At 34.5% G+C, this 21780-nt stretch overlaps 1 long non-coding RNA gene across 1 annotated transcript; it reads right to left on the minus strand.

Moving 5' to 3' along the window:
* Window positions 1-15634: 15634 nt before the first annotated feature.
* Window positions 15635-17406, minus strand: LOC122525158. The gene is made up of 3 exons (XR_006305721.1): window positions 16905-17406; window positions 16433-16697; window positions 15635-16350 (listed from the first exon to the last, which is right to left on the minus strand). It is a non-coding gene; the product is annotated as an uncharacterized LOC122525158 (long non-coding RNA).
* Between the last annotated feature and the right edge of the window lie 4374 nt (window positions 17407-21780).

The raw sequence follows: 21780 nt of genomic DNA on the forward strand, positions 1-21780 counted from the left end.
TATTACAAAGCTTTTATGTAGACAATTCGGTTACTAGTGTAAATACGAGAGATCAACTAATTCAATTTATGGCAGAATCTACGGCTATGATGAAATTAGCGAGTTTTGATTTGCGAGGGTGGGAGTATAACAGAGATAAGACATTAGAAACCCAAACAGCAGTGTTGGGCGTCACATGGGATAAAAAAGATGACACATTATCTCTAAATTTACCCGCTTTAAGCCAGTTTCGCGAAGCCAAAGTAACGAAACGAAACATCCTCGCGTTAGCACACCGCGTTTTTGATCCCTTAGGCTTCGCTTACCCCGCGGTATTGTTACCGAGACTTCTACTACAAGAAACGTGGAATCAAAAATTGAACTGGGACGATGACGTACCGTACGAATCAAAGCACAAATTTTTATTGCTGGTAGACGATTTGATAAACTTAAAAAAAATCCGTATCCCTAGATGTTTCTTAGGGGAGATCGAGGAAAATAGTAAGGTTAGCATACACACCTTTTGTGATGCAAGTAGCGTTGCTTATGCGACAGTAGTATATATTCGCGTTGAAAGTCCGGCGGGCGTAAAAATATATTTTGCCCAAGCAAAAAATAGAATCGCGCCAGTGAAAACAGAAAAATCGAACACACGTCTAAGTATTCCACGACTAGAGCTATTCGCCGCCGTTATCGGTGTACGTCTGACAATCAGTCTATTAGACACTCTTGATCTCGGAAAAGTGGACGTCTATTATTGGTCGGACTCATCCACAGTTCTAGCGTGGATACAACGGAACAATAATTGGGGAACTTTCGTCTTTAATCGACTGAAGGAAATTAGACAATTTTCTAGTCCGAGTCAGTGGCATCACGTTCCCGGTGATATGAATCCGGCAGATTTACCGTCGCGCGGTTGTTCAAGCAAACAACTGGTATCTTCGCACTGGTGGGAGGGTCCGCGATGGCTTCGGGAATTCGCGGAGAATTGGCTTTCTACCGAAATTAAATATAACGAACAAGAAATATTTGAAGAAATGAAAAAGGGTTCGATCAAGAAAGGTACGGACAATATCATTTTGCTGACGTTGACCAACCGTAACCATAACGAGCGCCCGTGGTATGAAAGATTTTTCAGCCATACTAAAATCGTAAGAGTTTTTGGCTGGATGAAAAGGTTCTATTATAACGCGAAAAATAGATTAAACCGTCGAAAAGGGGATTTAACGTTCGAAGAAATCAAACACGCCGAAGGTAATTTATTAAAACTAATACAACAAGAAAACTTCGCGAGCGTAAGTGACGAACGAATTAGACACTTATCACCTTTTTTAGATGAATATGGAGTAATGCGGATAAAAACAAAAATCCTCTTGAGAGAGGACACCTATGATTTTAAATGTCCCGTATTATTACCGAGATAAAACCAATTTGTAGAATATATTATCGCCGAAAACCATCAAAGGTTAAACCACGCAGGTGTCGAAATAACAATGAACACCTTAAGGGAAAAGTATTGAATACTTGGCGGACGTAAAACAATTCGGACGGTTTTAAAGCAGTGTGTGGACTGCTCTCGGTATGACGCAAAACCCATACAACCAGTGGTCGTCCCCCTACTGTATGATCGGGTAAAAGACGCAGCTGTTTTCGAAGTCATAAGCGTAGACTTTACTGGACCTATTTATTTAAAGGGTAACCAAAAGGCCTGGGCGTGTTTGTTTACTTGCGCCGTTTATAGGGCAGTTCACCTAGAGCTCGTCACGTCCTTATCTACGGCTTCATTTTTGATGACACTAAGGCGTTTTATTGCGCGGAGGGGTAGACCATCGGTTATCTACAGCGATAATGGGACAAATTTTGTAGGTCTGAATAACACATTCAAAAACATTGATTTTGAGAAATTAGTTAAAACGGTAGCGATTGATCAAATCGAGTGGAAATTCAATCCGCCCGTTGCCGCTTGGTGGGGTGGTTTTTGGGAGCGGTTAAATGGAATCTTGAAACGTCTACTACGAAGAACTTTGCGCAGATCCTCTTTAAATTACGAAGAAATGATGACCGTACTACTCGACTGCGAAGCTATAATTAACAGTAGACCAATAACTTTTCTATCGGAAAATAAGCAAGACCTCGTAGCACTGACCCCGTCTATGTTTTTGCAAGACACTAAAGAAATCGGTGTTTTAGACTTGGATAGAATTTAAAAATGTGACTTTTCGAAACGTTATAATTACAGAGCCAAAATTAAGGAAGGTCTTCGACGTCGGTTTCGTACTGAATATCTCGGAGCGTTAATACATCGTTAGGGTATTAAAAGAGAAAACCGTAGCATAAAAGTTGGAGACATTGTATTGATAGAGAACGAAAATAAGAAAAGGATAGATTGGCCACTAGCCCGCGTGGAGAAACTTATTTACGGAAAGGACGACAAAGTAAGGGTCGTTCAGTTAAATACTGCGACGGGTAGTTTGGTACGACCCATACAAAGGGTCTATCCACTTGAGTTAAAATCAGACTCAAATGAGTCTCGAATAGATGCGATTATTGTAAACTGTTATGAGAAAAATAATTCTTTAAGTTCTCCGGGACATTGCGACGTATTATAATAAACGGAATAAACTATCCACTGTATTTAAATCCTTTCTATATATGTGCGATTGAATTTTTGCTGGTAAACCCAAAACAATTAAGTTTATCTGAGTATTTTCGGATATTTTAGAATCTGTGTCTAAAAGTAGATTTCTCTTTTTTAGCGCGTATTCTAGAAGTAACCCATTTAAATAACGAAATTCATATGCATATGTAAACGTCTTATGCAGGTTCGTGCACGTTGGCGCCTGCACTAGTGTGAGTGCGTGCGGATGTTTGTTTAGGATATCGATATTCTTAAGATTAAGTGTGAGGAACAGAGGCTGTATGCGTCACCCGTGGAGGGAGGCCGATGCTTCGTTGTTCGATGGAAAAGTATAAAAGGGCAGTCGGACAATACGGGTAGGAGTAGGAAGTAGCAGTTAGTTAATCTTATGTTCTTATGTGCTGAGTAGTAGGAAGTAGCAGTTAGTTAATCTTATGTTCTTATGTGCTGAGTAGTAGGAAGTAGCAGTTAGTTAGTCTTATGTTCTTATGTGTTGAGGAGTTTACAAATTTCAGAAGTGGGATTCAAACTCGCTAAATTAGAAATTCGCGATTCGCGCGTGTGTTATGAAAAGTGGGATTGAATCTATTACGTTATTAGTGAAGTTATTAGTGAACTTACGTGTTTGAGTGACTTAACATTCGAAATCTAAAAATTTAGAAAACGTTTGCATTGAAAGTGTCTACGAAAATTAAGAAACATGGCAACAACCCGCAAACTTACAGTAGCCGAGCTAAGAGAAAAGTTACGCGCTCAAGGCTTGGCGACGTACGGCACGAAAGCCGAGCTTATGGCAAGATTAGATTTAGCCGAACCTCATTGGAGGGATGAAGCTATCTTAGATGCAACTTACGACGACGGAGCGACCGCCTTAGAAACACCGGCCACCGAAGACGGCGAAGTAGAAAGTCTCCGTCGGCAGGTAGAAGACCTTATGCGTGAGGTCGGGCAACTCAGGGGAACAACGGAACAACAACCAGGAGTGAATGATCGACACCGCGAGGTCAGCTTAAGTGTAATTTCTGATATGATCGACGTTTTTGATGGAAGCGTTGGTACCTTTACCGTCTGGGAAAGACGAGTGCGCTATATACAACGAATGCACCAGCTTCGGGATACCGAAATTGTTATGATAATTAGTCTAAAATTGAGGGGAAAAGCATTGCGATGGTTTCACTCAAAACCCGAATTCGTGACTTATGGAATGGAGGAATTATTAGCAGCAATAGGGAAGATGTTTAGCTCGCGACAAAGTGTTATCACGTTGAGAAGACAGTTTGAGGAACGTAGGTGGAACGGCAACGAGTCGTTTAGAGATTACCTACATGACAAAATGATTCTGGGTTACCGAATTCCCCTCCCAGAACAAGAAATTTTGGAGTATGCGATAGACGGCATTCCAGACATTGCATTAAGAAACCAGGCCCGGATGATTGGTTTCCGAGACCAGGAGTCGTTGCTGACGGCTTTCGAAAGTATTACGCTATACGCCGGGTTAAGGATGCGAGCGACGGGCCCTCGAAGTCCTACAAAATACGAAGGAAGGCGGCCGACGGGAGAGGGAAGAAGAAAACCGATCGACCATAAGAGGCCGTCGGAGGAAAATTATGCCAGATGCTTCAACTGTGGAGAGATAGGACATTTTGCGGGGAACTGCCCCCGTCCGAAGAGGGAAAGAGGCAGCTGCTACAAGTGCGGTAAACATGGACATCTTAGACCAGAATGCCCGGAGAAGGGTGGCGAAGTCCACAGCGTCACCAGGAACGTGACCACCGATGACGACTACATCAGGAAGATAACTTATGATGTCGATTCAGGCAATATACACTACATCTTAGTTTTAGACACCTTATTGGATTCCGGCAGCCCCGTGAGTTTCATAAAGAAAGGGTTAGTGATGGGACCGATCAACTCTGCGCCGGAACTCGGAAGTGAATATTATGGTATTAATCATAGTCGTCTGCGAGTACACGGCTCGATACAAGTTAGTTTAAAATTAGATGACGGCGAAAGGGTTGACACTCGTCTGTTGGTAGTACCAGATACTACAATGGTGAACTCCGTTATTTTAGGTCGCGACGCATTAAAAAGATGTGGATTAGTTTTTAGCAGAAAAGATAAGCGCTCCGAAGAAGAGGTAGTGATAGATCAGATTATGAATATAGAAATAAGTGATTCCACCGATAATCAAACTACCGAATTAGACATTAATCCCGAAATCGCGGTGGAAAAACAAAACGAATTAAAGGAAATCTTAAAGGTAAATTACTTAAATGCACCTCGTCCGGAAAAACCTAGAATAAGCATGGAGCTGAAATTAACATTACAAGAGCATCAGCCATTTCATTTCTCTCCCCGTCGCTTATCGTTTGTCGAGAAAAACCAAGTTCGAGAAATAATAGGAGATTTACTAGAAAGAGGGATAATTCGACCGAGCGAATCGGATTACGCGTCCCCTATTGTGTTAGTTAAAAAGAAAAACGGTAAGAATAGGATGTGCGTCGATTATCGCGCGTTAAATAAAGTTACAATAAGCGATCGATATCCCTTGCCTCTAATCGAAGATCAATTAGATGTATTAAACGGGAAAAAATATTTTAGCCTACTGGATTTAAGAGACGGTTTTCACCAAATTAGAATGGCCCAGGAGTCGATTAAATATACGTCATTTGTCACACCTCAGGGGCAGTATGAGTACGTGCGCATGCCTTTCGGTTTAAAAACAGCCCCATTAAAGTTCCAAAAATTTGTTAACGCGGTATTAGATGACTTAATTAAAACAGGAGACGTCGTCGCGTATATGGATGACTTTTTGATTGCGACTACAAATTTAGATCATCATTTAAAAATTTTAAAACTAACACTTAAATTACTAGCAGAAAATAAACTAGAATTACGGTTAGATAAATGCAAGTTTTTATTTACAACGATCGAGTATTTGGGATATCAGATTACGGAAAGAGGAATCAAGCCGACTGTCAGTGGCGTAGCGGCTATTGAAAATTTCCCGATACCACTTAATGTCAGGGACGTACAAAGGTTTTTAGGATTATGTGCCTATTTTAGAAAATTTGTGGCGGGATTCGCCCTTACGGCGAAACCACTTTATGACTTACTTAAAAAGGATGTGACCTTCGCTTTCGGCAAGGAACACCTGCGAGAAATGGAAGAGTTAAAAGATAAATTAGTTAACGCGCCAGTATTGGCCATCTACAACCCAAACGACGAGACAGAATTACACTGTGACGCGAGTTCCGTAGGTTTCGGTGCAGTTTTAATGCAGAAAAAGCCAGATTTGAAATTCCATCCTATCTTTTATTTTTCGAAACGGACCACGAGTGCAGAAAGTCGCTATCACAGTTTCGAATTAGAGACCCTTGCAATAATTTATGCGTTAAAAAGATTCAGGATTTACCTGCAAGGGATCAAGTTTAAGATAATTACAGACTGCAATTCGCTCAAGCTCACTTTAGATAAAAAAGATATCAATCCTAGAATCGCCCGCTGGGCGTTAGAATTGCAAAGTTACGATTACACCGTCGAACATAGGGCGGGCACGCGTATGGCGCACGTAGATGCTCTTAGTCGGTCAGCTTACGTTATGGTTGTGGAAGACAACACTCTTGAATTTAACTTGTCGGTGTGCCAGAATCAAGACCCCGAGATTAGAAAATTACGCAGCCGGTTAGAAACCACCGAAGATAAGTTTTACGAAATGAGAAATGGCTTAGTATATCGGAAAAAGGGCGATGAACTTTTATTTTACGTACCGTCGGCGATGGAAGGAGCTATTATTCATAAATATCATGACGAAATGGGCCACTTAGGAGTAGACAAAACTCACGACATTATTTTGCAGAACTACTGGTTTCCAAATTTAAAGGAGAAGGTATCGGTCCACATTCGAAATTGTCTTAAGTGTATATCTTACAGTCCGAGTTCGGGTAAACCGACGGGCAGCTTACATAACATACCAAAGGGGAACGTTCCTTTTCACACGATACACATCGACCATTTTGGCCCTATAGACAAGCAAAGGTCGACGAAAGCGTATATATTTTTGGTTATAGACGCATTTACGAAGTTCTTGAAATTGTACGCCACTAAAACCACTACTAGCAAAGAAGCGATTAAACACCTGACAGATTATTTCCACAACTACAGTAAACCCGTGAATATTATATCGGACAGGGGAACATGCTTTACCTCGAAAGAATTTTCGGATTTTATGTTAAGTTCAAATGTGAATCACATAAAGATCGCCACAGGTTCACCTCAGGCAAACGGGCAAGTCGAAAGGTATAACAGGACCATAGCGCCAATGTTAGCCAAATTAAATGACAAAACATCGGGAAAAAATTGGCATCAATTTTTAACGGATATTGAATACGCTTTGAATAACAGTCCGAATGCATCAACCGGAGAATCTCCTAGTAAATTATTATTCGGTGTGACCCAGAGGGGTGACATTGTCGATAATGTCCGTAGTTATTTAGAAAACACCATCGCGAATAGCGAACGCGATTTAAAAGCAATTAGGAATAAGGCCGAAGGTAGAATGGCTGAGAAGCAAAATTATAACAAGAGGTATTATGATAAACGCCATCATAAGATACGGTCAGAATTTAATGTCGGTGATTATGTGGTAGTAAGGAATTTTGATAGCACTGTAGGGATTGGAAAAAAACTGATACCAAAATTTAGGGGTCCGTACGAAGTTATAAAGAAATTACGAAACGATAGATATGTAGTTGCCGATATAAGAGGCTTCCAAATATCTCAAAGACCGTATCAGGGAACATGGGAATATTGTAACATGCGTCCCTGGCGAGGAACAGAACAGGCCAAAGAATAGAGAGAGAAGAGAACAATCTCGAGTTTATATTTAGTATTAGCCCAGTCAACGCGGGCCATACCCGGAACTTTTCTTGTTTATGCTTCAAAATTTGATCTAAGGGTAAGTTGACGACGCTGAATCGAATGGTGCTAATTATAATAAAATCAGCAACCGGCATCTTGGGGAAAAAGGGTAAAAAAGGGTAAAATATAGCCTTATCTTAGAATCTAGGCATTTAATCGAAAAAAGTTTCAAACAAAAGTTGTAGAGAATTAAAATATACATAAAAAATGTTCTATGAGTTATCTTCGTATTTTTAAAAATAAGCGAATAAAATTGGATTGAAGATGGGAACAAAATTTTAAGAGTGGGAGAAGGCAAGCTTATCCCTCCGTCGCGTTTTACACGCGAGCGAGCTAGTATGCGTGCGAGCGTCCGTGTGCACTAAACACAAACGAAGGATCTTCGGCAATCTTCGGGACTCTCGGTCTTGAATGCAAGTGCGAGTGAGAGAACAAACCAATATTTCTCTCTTTTTATTTATCATGCGATAACGAGTATTATTGTCCTTGGCCATCGATTGTTGAGCCTTCTGATATTTCTCTTTTTATATTTTTTCTTTCGGTAGCGAGAATTTTACGTCTTGGCCATCGAGCGTCGAGCGTTTTGTATACGAGTGCGAGTGAGAAAGAAAACCGATATTTCTCTCTTTCTATTTTTTCTTTCGGTAGCGAGAATTTTTCGTTTTGGCCATCGTGCGTCGAGCGTTTTGTATATCTATATATATCGGCGTATAAGCGCGGCATTTTTAAATCGAATCTTGATGCTTATGGCACGCCGTTTCTTTATTTATTGTCAAAAATAATGAACCTTGAGTAAAAAAAAAATAATTCATTTTAACAGAAACTATTATTATTTAGTTGAGAGTAAAAATAATGAATTAATTTTGTGTCTCGCAATAAAATTAATTAGAATAATTAATTGATATAAATTCGTTGCCTCACAAAAATTTATTTGTATATCAAATTGAATACGTATTCTCTTTAAGACAAAATTTAAAATTTAAATATTTTTCCTATTAAATTATGTATTTAATAAAATTTTAAATTACTGACTTTTTGTCTCGTAAAAATTTATTAGTGTATCAAATTAAATACATATTTGAAAAGAAGAATTTTATATCCACACATAAAATTAATTCAAGATATATATGAAAGGATATTCTAAAAACGTGGAATTTATTTTTTGTCTATACATAATTTTAATTCATTTTTATTATGTTATAAGAAAACAGTAATGCATTCCGATTCATCTTCGAAGTCTTAAGAATTGTACGAAAAATATTGAGCAATTATCAATTGGTGCGTTAGCGTAAGTAGTAACGTCTTCGCTTCTCGTGCTGGTTTATTAACGTTCGATTCTTCGCGGGGGAATTATTTTTTTTATAAGTTTTTCTATCCTTAGGTTATATAAATTATTTTTACATTTCCTAATTTCTAATTATATATAGAAAAAAAATTAAAATTATTACAAAAAAATTCAAAGCAATAAATTTTTTTACATCCTGCACAAATAAACGAAGTTTATTACTTAAATTACAAATTCATCCTGTAAATATCATCCTAAAAAATGTATCGTTTCGGCACGTTAAAAATTAATTTTTGTTATTTATTGGATATTATTTTATTTATAATTGGTTATTTTATTACTCGCGTAATAATGTTGATTTCTTAATAAATTTTATATCGTTAGTGCAAAATTTGAAAAAAATCTGAGGTGGGACTCACTGACCGTCTCCTTGTTAAGGATAGAAAAACTTATAAAAAAAATAATTCCCCCACAAAGAATCGAACGTTAAATACCCAGCGCGAGAAGCGAAGACGTTACTACTTACGCTATCGCACCAATTGATAATTGCTCAATATTTTTCGTACAATTCTTAAGACTTCGAAGATGAATCGGAATGCAGTACTGTTTTCTTATAACATAATAAAAATGAATTAAAATTATGTATAGACAAAAAATAAGTTCCACGTTTTTAGAATATCTTTTCATATATATCTTGAATTAATTTTATGTGTGGATATAAAATTCTTCTTTTTCAAATATGTATTTAATTTGATACACTAATAAATTTTTACGAGACAAAAAGTCAGTAATTTAAAATTTTATAAAATACATAATTTAATAGGAAAAATATTTAAATTTTAAATTTTGTCTTAAAGAGAATACGTATTCAATTTGATATACAAATAAATTTTTGTGAGGCAACGAATTTATATCAATTAATTATTCTAATTAATTTTATTGCGAGACACAAAATTAATTCATTATTTTTACTCTCAACTAAATAATAATAGTTTCTGTTAAAATGAATTATTTTTTTTTTACTCAAGGTTCATTATTTTTGACAATAAATAAAGAAACGGCGTGCCATAAGCATCAAGATTCGATTTAAAAATGCCGCGCTTATACGCCGATATATATAGATATACAAAACGCTCGACGCACGATGGCCAAAACGAAAAATTCTCGCTACCGAAAGAAAAAATAGAAAGAGAGAAATATCGGTTTTCTTTCTCACTCGCACTCGTATACAAAACGCTCGACGCTCGATGGCCAAGACGTAAAATTCTCGCTACCGAAAGAAAAAATATAAAAAGAGAAATATCAGAAGGCTCAACAATCGATGGCCAAGGACAATAATACTCGTTATCGCATGATAAATAAAAAGAGAGAAATATTGGTTTGTTCTCTCACTCGCACTTGCATTCAAGACCGAGAGTCCCGAAGATTGCCGAAGATCCTTCGTTTGTGTATTAGTGCACACGGACGCTCGCACGCATACTAGCTCGCTCGCGTGTAAAACGCGACGGAGGGATAAGCTTGCCTTCTCCCACTCTTAAAATTTTGTTCCCATCTTCAATCCAATTTTATTCGCTTATTTTTAAAAATACGAAGATAACTTATAGAACATTTTTTATGTATATTTTAATTCTCTACAACTTTTGTTTGAAACTTTTTTCGATTAAATGCCTAGATTCTAAGATAAGGCTATATTTTACCCTTTTTTACCCTTTTTCCCCAAGATGCCGGTTGCTGATTTTATTATAATTAGCACCATTCGATTCAGCGTCGTCAACTTACCCTTAGATCAAATTTTGAAGCATAAACAAGAAAAGTTCCGGGTATGGCCCGCGTTGACTGGGCTAATACTTTATCCTTATGATTAAAACTCAATTGTATTATGTCTCATTTCATTTTATTTCCTTTAAAGATAGTGTACCGACAGTTAAAAGTTTATATTTAGTATATTTTATTCTTATGATTAAAGTCCAATTGTATTAAGTTTCTTTTCATTTCCTTTTTAAGATTATCACCGATATCGCATCTCGCTTCATGTTCGTAAGAATGAATATTATTTTAGTTATTGATTAGATCAAACAAAAAAAAAAAAAAAAAAAAGAGCGGAAAAAGGAGAGAGTAATATTGTATCCGAGTAATTGTATTTCTTATGTATAGATTATCTTATATTTTTATCCTTTCAGATTATTACTTTTCTTTATGCGTTAATTTTTAATCGTATTCTTATGTTTGTATTCATGTACTTCTTATGTATGTATCAACTTTATGTTCATGTTCATTTTACGTTGCGCCTTTATGTATGTGTGATGGTCTAGTGACCGAGGGCGGTCACCGTCAGGACTGGCCGATTGTAAACGTCTTATGCAGGTTCGTGCACGTTGGCGCCTGCACTAGTGTGAGTGCGTGCGGATGTTTGTTTAGGATATCGATATTCTTAAGATTAAGTGTGAGGAACAGAGGCTGTATGCGTCACCCGTGGAGGGAGGCCGATGCTTCGTTGTTCGATGGAAAAGTATAAAAGGGCAGTCGGACAATACGGGTAGGAGTAGGAAGTAGCAGTTAGTTAATCTTATGTTCTTATGTGCTGAGTAGTAGGAAGTAGCAGTTAGTTAATCTTATGTTCTTATGTGCTGAGTAGTAGGAAGTAGCAGTTAGTTAGTCTTATGTTCTTATGTGTTGAGGAGTTTACACATACTTTATTTCTGGCCACCCTATCACGGCAAAAGTATCTAGAAAAGAATTTTTCCAATGCTCCCATGGTCGTGTGATTTTATTTATCTTTAAAAAACTTTGAAACCAGTTAAGGGCCAGTCCCTCCAAAAAAAATCTCAACGTCTCTGCGTAATTTTCTTCCTTACAATTTATACGAGTGCACTCACTCACGAAGAGATCCATAAAGGTAGCCGCGTTCTGGTTTTTACCCGAATATTTATCAAGGATCATATTTTTCACTCGTGATGTGATCTTTTCATGCAGGAAGGGTTAAAGGTTATAGGTGGGATCAGAACTAGGATCAACATACGCCCGACACTCATCCAAATAAATACCGTCGTAACATACGTTACCCTCTTCATCCAAGTATTGACTTTTAAGATCATTTACGAGAGAAATCCACACCTTCCGGAACTTTTCCCGTGTTTTTATACTCTTGACTACGTTCTTCGCTATCCCTGTCTCGAAAAGTTTTCGATGATTCTCTATCGTAGAAAGGTGTTCCGGGAATTCATAAGTTGTGTCCTCTTCTTCCAATTGAATTGTACGGACTCTTAGAATGGTGGTTTTTGTGTCTAATGCCTCAGAAACAAAGCAGAATCTTGCTCGAACGACAGCATTTTGTCGTTGTTGATTTATAAGACAATTCCTTTGTCTTAATAAATAAGGTAACTACGTTACAAAGAATAAGTACAGCGGTTGATGCTTGTAATAACTGAATAAACAATGTGTACAGCTTTACTTTATTGTCTTTACAAATCAAACTTAATTACAATAATCATCGACAAGCGCCATGAATCTTACATATATACATCCCCGTTGTTACCCCCCCCCCGTATAACGTCGTTACGACCCTCAAGCGCCATGACCGCGCGACTCGAGCTTGGTCTGAGTGTCGAGCGGCTCCATTTAATGTGTCGCGCTATAGTTCGGATTTATCCCAAACTTACATATTTATATATATATATATATATTTATGTAGATACATACACACAAAAGAAACCTGTGTATAAGTACATATATACATGTAGGAATTATATTTTTTAAATCCCTACAGATACTCTGACTTACTTTATTATCTTATTCTTTACTGTTCTACCCTTAAACCCTTACACTTTTCGTCGTTACGCTCTTTGATATACTTATAATATACTCGTAAAACTCTTTTCTCTTCATATGCTCGTAGACTCTTTAAACTCGTCAAACCCGTCAATACTCTTTACTCTTAATACTCTTTACTCCTAATACGCTCGTATACTCTTTACACTTAATATGTTTGTAGACTCTTTACACTTAATACGCTCGTAGATTCTTTAATACTCTTTACTCTTAATATGCTCGTAGACTCTTCATATAAAACTCTTGCCCCTCTGCCCATTCTCTCACCTTATATACTCTTTCCTTCTTGTATTCCCCGCATCCACGCTAAATGCACGTACTCACTCATACTCTCTCATTTCCCTCACCATCACAATAAAGGGCGATATTTCTTATGTCTTTTCACTTATTCGAATATTTAGTAACGATCGTTCTCGAACATTCATACTGAACAAAAACTTTCTTCTTACTCTAAAGGCGTATATATTTAGCAACGATCGTTCTCCAATATTTATATCTTAACGTTTCTTCTTACATTTTTTCTAACCCTTCATAACTGACAAACAACTTTGCTTTTCCTTGAAATACGGATATATTTAGCAATGATCGTTCTCGAATATTCATATCTTAATGCTTCTGCTTATATTTTTTCTAACTCTTCCTAACTGACAAACGACTTTACCTTCACTTGAAATATATGTAAATTTAACAACGATCATTCTCGAATATATTCGTATCTTCAAGCTTCTTGCTCATGTTTTTTTCCAATCCCACATACATAAAAATGAATATTAATAAAATAAAATAATAAAACTAAAAATTGAACTCAAAAGTAAAAAAAAATATTGACCGATGACTGATGAAAATATAATAGCGAATATAAGAAATAAGAAAGCGAAAGGAGAATATAAATAAAATTAACAAGAAGTAACAATTAAACGAGTAAACAAGAAGAAAATCACAAAAAACGATTAATTCCCATAACCGTAAAAGGTATTTAAACATAAGAAAGGGAGAAAGAGCGAGAGAAAAAAAACTGGAACATAAAAAAAGGGAAATGTAACAACAAAAAATTAGCATAAAAATAAAATTTAAAATAAAAAAGAATAAAATTTACTACTTACGCTAACGCACCACTTGATAATATCTCAATTTATTTCGTACAATTCTTAAGACTTCGAAGATGAATCAGAATGCATTACTATTTTCTTATAACATAATAAAAATGAATTAAAATTATGTATAGACAAAAAATAAATTCCACGTTTTTAGAATATCCTTTCATATATATCTTGAATTAATTTTATGTGTGGATATAAAATTCTTCTTTTTCAAATATGTATTTAATTTGATACACTAATAAATTTTTACGAGACAAAAAGTCAGTAATTTAAAATTTTATAAAATACATAATTTAATAGGAAAAATATTTAAATTTTAAATTTTGTCTTAAAGAGAATACGTATTCAATTTGATATACAAATAAATTTTTGTGAGGCAACGAATTTATATCAATTAATTATTCTAATTAATTTTATGGCGAGACACAAAATTAATTCATTATTTTTACTCTCAACTAAATAATAATAGTTTCTGTTAAAATGAATTATTTTTTTTTACTCAAGGTTCATTATTTTTGACAATAAATAAAGAAACGGCGTGCCATAAGCATCAAGATTCGATTTAAAAATGCCGCGCTTATACGCCGATATATATAGATATACAAAACGCTCGACGCTCGATGGCCAAGACGTAAAATTCTGGCTACCGAGTGAAAAAATAGAAAGAGAGAAATATCGGTTTTCTTTCTCACTCGCACTCGTATACAAAACGCTCGACGCTCGATGGCCAAGACGTAAAATTCTTGCTACCGAAAGAAAAAATATAAAAAGAGAAATATCAGAACGCTCAACAATCGATGGCCAAGGACAATAATACTCGTTATCGCATGATAAATAAAAAGAGAGAAATATTGGTTTGTTCTCTCACTCGCACTTTCATTCAAGACCGAGAGTCCCGAAGATTGCCAAAGATCCTTCGTTTGTGTATTAGTGCACACGGACGCTCGCACGCACATTAGCCCGCTCGCGTGTAAAAGCCGACTGAGAGGCGGGACTTGCTTCCCCACTCTTACAATTATTTTCCCATCTTCAATCCAATTTTATTCGCTTATTTTTGAAAATACGAAGATAACTCATAGAACATTTTTTATGTATATTTTAATTCTCTACAACTTTTGTTTGAAACTTTTTTCGATTAAATGCCTAGATTCTAAGATAAAGCCATTTTTTACCAATTTTTATCCTTTTTTACCCTTTTTCTCAAAAACGGCACAATTCAGCTCAAAAAAATTAGCACCATTCGATTCAGCGTCGTCTATTTACCCTTATATCAAGTTTTCACCTTCTTTCCTGAGATACAGGAAAACGGCCCCCGTTGACTGGACTAGTAGTCCCAATCACGACGTATCCCTACCCCTACTGCCATTTTGCTTGTCTCGATTTCTTACGACTTCATCCTTCGTTCCTGTTTAATATATTGGAAGTATTCTTCACGTTCGCATCATTAGATACGATATTGTATATTAAATATTGTATTTTTAGAATCAATCGCGTACACAGAAATATAAAAAGGGATACGAAAATTTCTATAGAAAACTAGCTGACCCGGCCACGCGTTGCTGTGGCTAAAGTTTTTGTTATATTACATTATAGTAAACAATCTAAGAGGAACAATAAGAAAACATCAGTCACGGAGTCCACTATGCTTTTTCACACAGATGGTATTTGTAAAAAAATATGGTGATCTCCTTATTTGACTTTCTACTACTATAACCCTTTAGTACAATGAAATTATTTACGAACAAAGACGAAAATGTTGATGTTGGTATACAAATTCACTGGATTGAGATTTGAAGGGGAAGTACGTTGAACACAATTAATTAAAATGTTCTTACACTTGATATTAAGCATAAATCAGTAGGTACGAAATAAAAATTTATCAGATTTATTATTTCCATTTAATTTTATAACAAATATAAGTATATTACAGTATAATACAGTAAATAACATGTGACGCTTAAACTCATGAATGAGGTAGGCAAGGCAGACAGTCTTAAACTTTTAAATATTAATATCTATTTTTTTGAATTATAAATACTTTCAATTTCAATTTAATTTAACACCAATCGGTGCACAATGTTTTTGGTTAACCTGTCTTTAGCTAACACAAATAGATTCGACGGTTTCCCAACACGTGAACACGCAACATATAGTTACCCATGAGAAAAACATGGATTTTCCAAATCTAAACCACAAATGGACATTGTTTGACCTTGAGATTTATTTATAGACATGGCGAAAGCTAAACGAATTGGAAACTGTAGCCTTTTGAAGGGTATGGTAGAATCTGATGGTATCATCGGAATACGTGGCAGCAGGACCACTTTTCCTTTAAACTTCCCAGCCAAAATGGTTGCTTCAAGAATGTTTCCGGTGATCTTTTTGATGACCAAACGCGTACCGTTACATAATTGAGGTGGATTCAAATTACGGAGGAGAATAATAGAGGAACCAATCTTTAATCGAAGATTATGTGGTGGCATTCCAGGGATATCTAATGAATTTAAAAATTCAATCGGAAAATTTACACTTTCATTTTCATCAACAACAGTATCGATTGATTTAAAAGACATCAGATCGCCTGGTAACAACTGTTGTATCTGGAAGTTAATTTCGTCAACATCAACGTTTTTGGCTGCCAAAATCGCCCATTGACTAAGCCATTCATGTGATATTACTTACATGTATAAATTGAAATTATTGTTCCTGTGCTCCTACTGTGGCTATGTCTCGTTCTCCTGCTGCTCTTGTTCTTATGATATTCTCTTGAAGACGTTCGTTACACTGTTCTTGAGATTCTTGTGCATGACCTTCTGCTGTCCTGATTCTTTGAGCTGGATTTCTTGATTCAATTTGTTCTGCCAACTGATGGGCTCTTTTAATACGTTTGCGTCGTGCCTCTCTGGTGCTCGCGTTGTTGAGGTTAGATTTTTTCCGTGGCATTTGACTGAAAATAATAAATTAATCGTTTAAATATGAGAAAAAAAAATTGAAAATCATATTGAAATAATAAGTGCTAAATATTTTTTAATAGAGGTTAAATAAAAACAATAAAAAAAAATATTTGTACAACTATTGAAAAAGTGTAGGAAATTGTGTATCATTTTTGCATTGACATTTTAATTAAATTTTATAATTATGTGATAATACTTACATACATATATTCAAATTAAATTATAAAGTTTTGATCAATGAAGCACAAATAAGTAAAAAACAGGATTAATTTCACTGTATTATCTTCATTATAATATGAATGCAATTTACACTTCAGTCTAAGTAACACGTGGCCGGCTATGCTAACACCAAAAATTTAAAAAGTGGAAATAATTGAATTATACGGTATTTCGTTCACTACAAAATAAATTTAATTAATTTTATAGCATCAACAACACGTGGTAATTATGCTGTTAAAATGTAGCTTATATGACACGTTCGTAGATTTGTAGCGTGTTCGTCGATATGCAATAATAATTAATTCACTAGGGAAGAATATTATTAGAATATTTTTATATTTTAAACGTATCAAAAAGGATTTTACAAAATATATATTTTAAACTTAACAAAATGTAATAATGAGAAAACGGAAGTAAGACTAGAGTTCAGTCTTTGAACGCTGCTAGTTAAAACACGCGTGTCTCGCTCGGTGGTTGTAACGGAAGAGCGCGAATAGTAGCGGCTGTTCATATACTTGGTGCTTTCCTAATTCTTTGGTTTCGTCACTAGCGGCGTGACGGTAAGAGTGCCGGTGGCGCCAAGCTTTGGCGTGACGGCCACAGATTTACCATAGCAGCGCCATCTATTGATTACTTACTCAACCCAGTCGAAAGGTATCGACATCTGTTAGAATCATTTGGAGTTAACAGATAATTGTGACTGTCAAATAATAACAGACAAATAATTAGCAATAAATTAAAATTGCGACTATAATTTGAGATTTAAACTATCCTATCTCTCAAGTTGGATCGAACTGCACATGGTGTGCGAATTTTATTATAATCGGTTAAGTGGTTTAGGAGTCCATTGAGGACAAACATTGTGACACGAGATTTATATATATTAAGATAAGATAAGATAAAAGAAAATTCAAATTCGATCAAATTTTAATAATAATTCGTTCAGAAAAAATGACGTCCCATAAACCAAAGTTTAATTCTTTCCCACCAGTAAGACTTCCGATGTTAAATGTACCAGATAATAGTTATTTTTTCTTGAATCAAAGTTTAGATTCAGAAAATCGAAGATTATTTCCGGATTCTTTGACAAATCGAAACTTTTATTGCGAAACTCCTGGAATTTACGGTAAGCAAATATCAATATTTTATCCTCTATAGTTAAAAGAATATTTTATTGTTATTTATTTTTGAAACTTTGTTAATAATCGATGATAAGCTTAAGTTTAATTTTATATTTTAATTTCTTCGATCTTTCTATTCACTCGTTATGTTCTTATGTGTACTTTTAAACTTTAACTGAACTAATCTAATTTTACTTTTGTCTATCTTTTTCTTCTTCTTTTTATCGTTTAATTATATATTAGTGTGGGAAATAAAGGGCTGGTGTCAATAATTTGTAATTTCTTTAACCAAAAAAAAATCAAATTTTATTAATTAACATATAATCTTAACTTAAACATTTTTTTACTCTTTACTCTGATGCTACTCTTTACACTGATGCATCTCTTTACTCTGACAATTCTCTTACTGGACTAACTAAAATCTATTGTCTTCTCTGTATCTCGCTGCTTACCGCATACACACACATACACGCTTTCTTCTATATATATGTAGGAAATATTATTTTTACTCCCTACAGATACTCTGACTTACTTTATTATCTCTTACTATACTCTTTTAACTCTTAATCTATTCTTCTAACTCTTATTTTACTCGTCGATACTCTTTCACACACTCGTTAATACTCTTTACTCTTTACTCTCGTATGCTCGTAGACTCTTTACATAAAACTCTTCATATAAAACTCTTGCCCCTCTGTCCATTCTCTCACCTTATATCCTTTCTTCTTTTTATCTTCCCCGCATCCACGCTAAGCACATCCACACACACATACTCTCTCATTCCCTAACCGAAAAACAACTTTTTACTTATATTAGATCGTTCTCGAACAATCTCATTTCAACGTTTCTCGCTTCTATATTTATCCTACCATAATAAAGAAAGACATTTCTTATACTTCTGCCTAATAGAAAAACAATTTTACTTATACTCGATTGTTCTTGAATATTCGTATTTCAACGTTTCTTACTTCTATATTTATTCTACAATAATTATTACTTATTCTCGATTATTCTTGAATATTCAAATTTCAACGTTTCTTACTTCTATATTTATTCTACAATAATTATTACTTACTCTCGATTATTCTTGAATATTCAAATTTTAACGTCTTTTCCTTCTAAATTTAATCCAATCCCATATATATATATTCGCATTTGTGTGTCTTACATTACTTATTTCTTACTCTACGCTAAACACACGCATACATGCATGCACACATACTCTTTCATTCCTTTATATCATAACAACAGGGGACAACATTTGTTGTAGCTTTAACTATCAGAAAAAAATCTTTACTTTTCTATAAATAGCTATATAGATTTAGAAGCATCCTCGTCTTATTCTAGAAGTATCTATTTGTCGTCTTTTCTTTCTTGCGTATTTCTCTTTAAACTACCAATTCGTTTGAAATCCCCACTTCGCACCATCGCGGGAAGCAACGGATTTCATGATCGACCTGCTTAAGATCACGTACGCTACAAGCATGTTCTTTCTTACTTTCTTACTTTTGCTCTTACATTCCCACATTAGTGTTTATGATGCGTTTGTTTGTTACGTCGATTGCATCAAATTCTACTATTGAAAGATCGTGCTGTGCAGAGTAAAAAAAAAGGGTCAAGTACGCAAACAAAAATTTAATTTTCCACGAATGCTTTTATCTTGTTTCCGGTAACAGTTTATTACTTTGCTTCCCGTCCATTCCACTTTTACTGTACCTAACTTCGTATTATTTTGTTGTTAAAAAAAAATCACAAATTGTATTTAATTTATTTTTTTGTACTTTCGAAATACAATTTTGAATTTATTTTAGTAGCTTGTTAACTTACGACTTACATACCAAGTATGCCTTGGTTATTTCCGACTTGAAAATGGCTACTTTATAGGATACGACTTGATTTGACCAAAAGTTATCGAATAAAAATTCGAAATAGAAATACAAAAGAAAAGAAAAAGGTAGGAAAAGAAAAGAAAAAAGAGCAAAAAGAAGGAATCAAATAAAACGAGTAACGGTTTGTTCTTTTTATTTCAACGTATAAAAAAAATTAACATTAGAATCTCTCAACGGTCATTTATCAATTCTTACATTTACGATTTTCCGTATTGAGAAATAGTCACGAATATTTCGATGAATTCAACTCAACATCTTTTCGGGGAGATTTTCGCACATAAAAACTGCATAAATAGTAATGCGTAAATAAAAATAATAATAAATTTATAAAAGGTATTTACGCGTTTTTCGTGAACTTCATATTTGATAAATACTATCTCTAAAGTTTCCCTCTAAAAAAAGTTCTATAATTCGATAGAATCTTGAAATGTTTTAAAATTGATGGAAAAATCCATAAGTAAGGTCGAAAAATGATATTAGGAGAAATAAAAAAAAGAGAAAATAATCGTACTTTATCGACCATGTTACACTTTGTAATATACTATTTGCATGCACTAAACAATTGATTATCTCTAACTTTCTGTTGTCAATCTCCGATAACACGTCCATTCAATAATTCTGATTGAACAACTAATAAGGAGTTAAATTTAAATTCATTTTAATTAAAATAGTTGTTCGTTTCTCTTCTTCATTTTTTTAAATTTTTGTTTTAGATGATATACCTCGTAAATAATTATTTATAATACAATTGAAACTTTCACCGATTTATTTATTCATGATATTGGTAAAATATTTCTACTTTGATTATCATAAATATTGTTAATAAATAATATAATGAAAAATTGATTTTAAGTGATTGATCAATTAAAATATTAAAAATCTCTTTTTTGATATCTTTAAATCTTAAACACTATACTCTCATTTTACTCTGTTGGCCAAAAAGAGATGTATAAATTTCTTTTAATCTTGTAACTTAATAAACCCACCGATCCGTTTTTAAACAAACATTAACTTTCCCAACTATCACTCAAAATATATATTCTCAATGATATTATTTATCCTACAATTAAAAAATATAAATAGAATATCTTTAAGAGAAATTATTTCCGAAAAAGAAGAAGAAGAAGTAAATAATATAAAGAAGAAGAAGAAAAAGTAAATAATATAATAAAAAATACAAAACAATCATATGTACTTATTAACTATTAGCAATTTTTATTTAGTAGACAAATTTATCTTAAACAATCTAATCAACTTCAGAGTAGTGATATATTTATTAATTACATACATAAATTTATTCGATCGTTTATTAAAATTATTTTATCCTTTTATTTGTATTTATTTTAATTACAATATCCTATTATTTCTTTTTATTTCAGAATGTAAAGATTGCGAAAGTCCGCATGACGCTTCGCAGCCTATGCCTTGCAAAAAACATCAACGACGCAAAAATCAGCGCTGGTAATATAATTATAATTATATTATATATTATATTCTATATAAAGCAATTTACACATCTTTTCTTTTAAATTGTTATAAAGTTCTGTTTACTAATCTTGTTGATGCGACCGATGCCTTAATCGGTACTCCAGTGGATAGTAGTGAATCGAAAAATGCCCTTACGAGTGATATCGAGATTCCTTATTAATGGGAAGGAGGATAGGAAAATAAAGAACACAATAACAACTTTATTTGAGCCCAATCAGTACTAAAAAGTACGCTTTATTGGCTCGTCAGGGAAAAGCCTTTCGGCATAAAAACCCTGGTTGAAAACGATGAAGAAGAATCCACAAATCCGGATAATTCTGGCCACGTGCAGGACCTTTGTCCCTTGTCGCTGGCCGAAC

The sequence above is a fragment of the Polistes fuscatus genome, unplaced genomic scaffold (assembly GCF_010416935.1).
Source record: "Polistes fuscatus isolate 324 unplaced genomic scaffold, CU_Pfus_HIC Scaffold10, whole genome shotgun sequence".
In the NCBI taxonomy this organism is placed as follows: domain Eukaryota; kingdom Metazoa; phylum Arthropoda; class Insecta; order Hymenoptera; family Vespidae; genus Polistes; species Polistes fuscatus.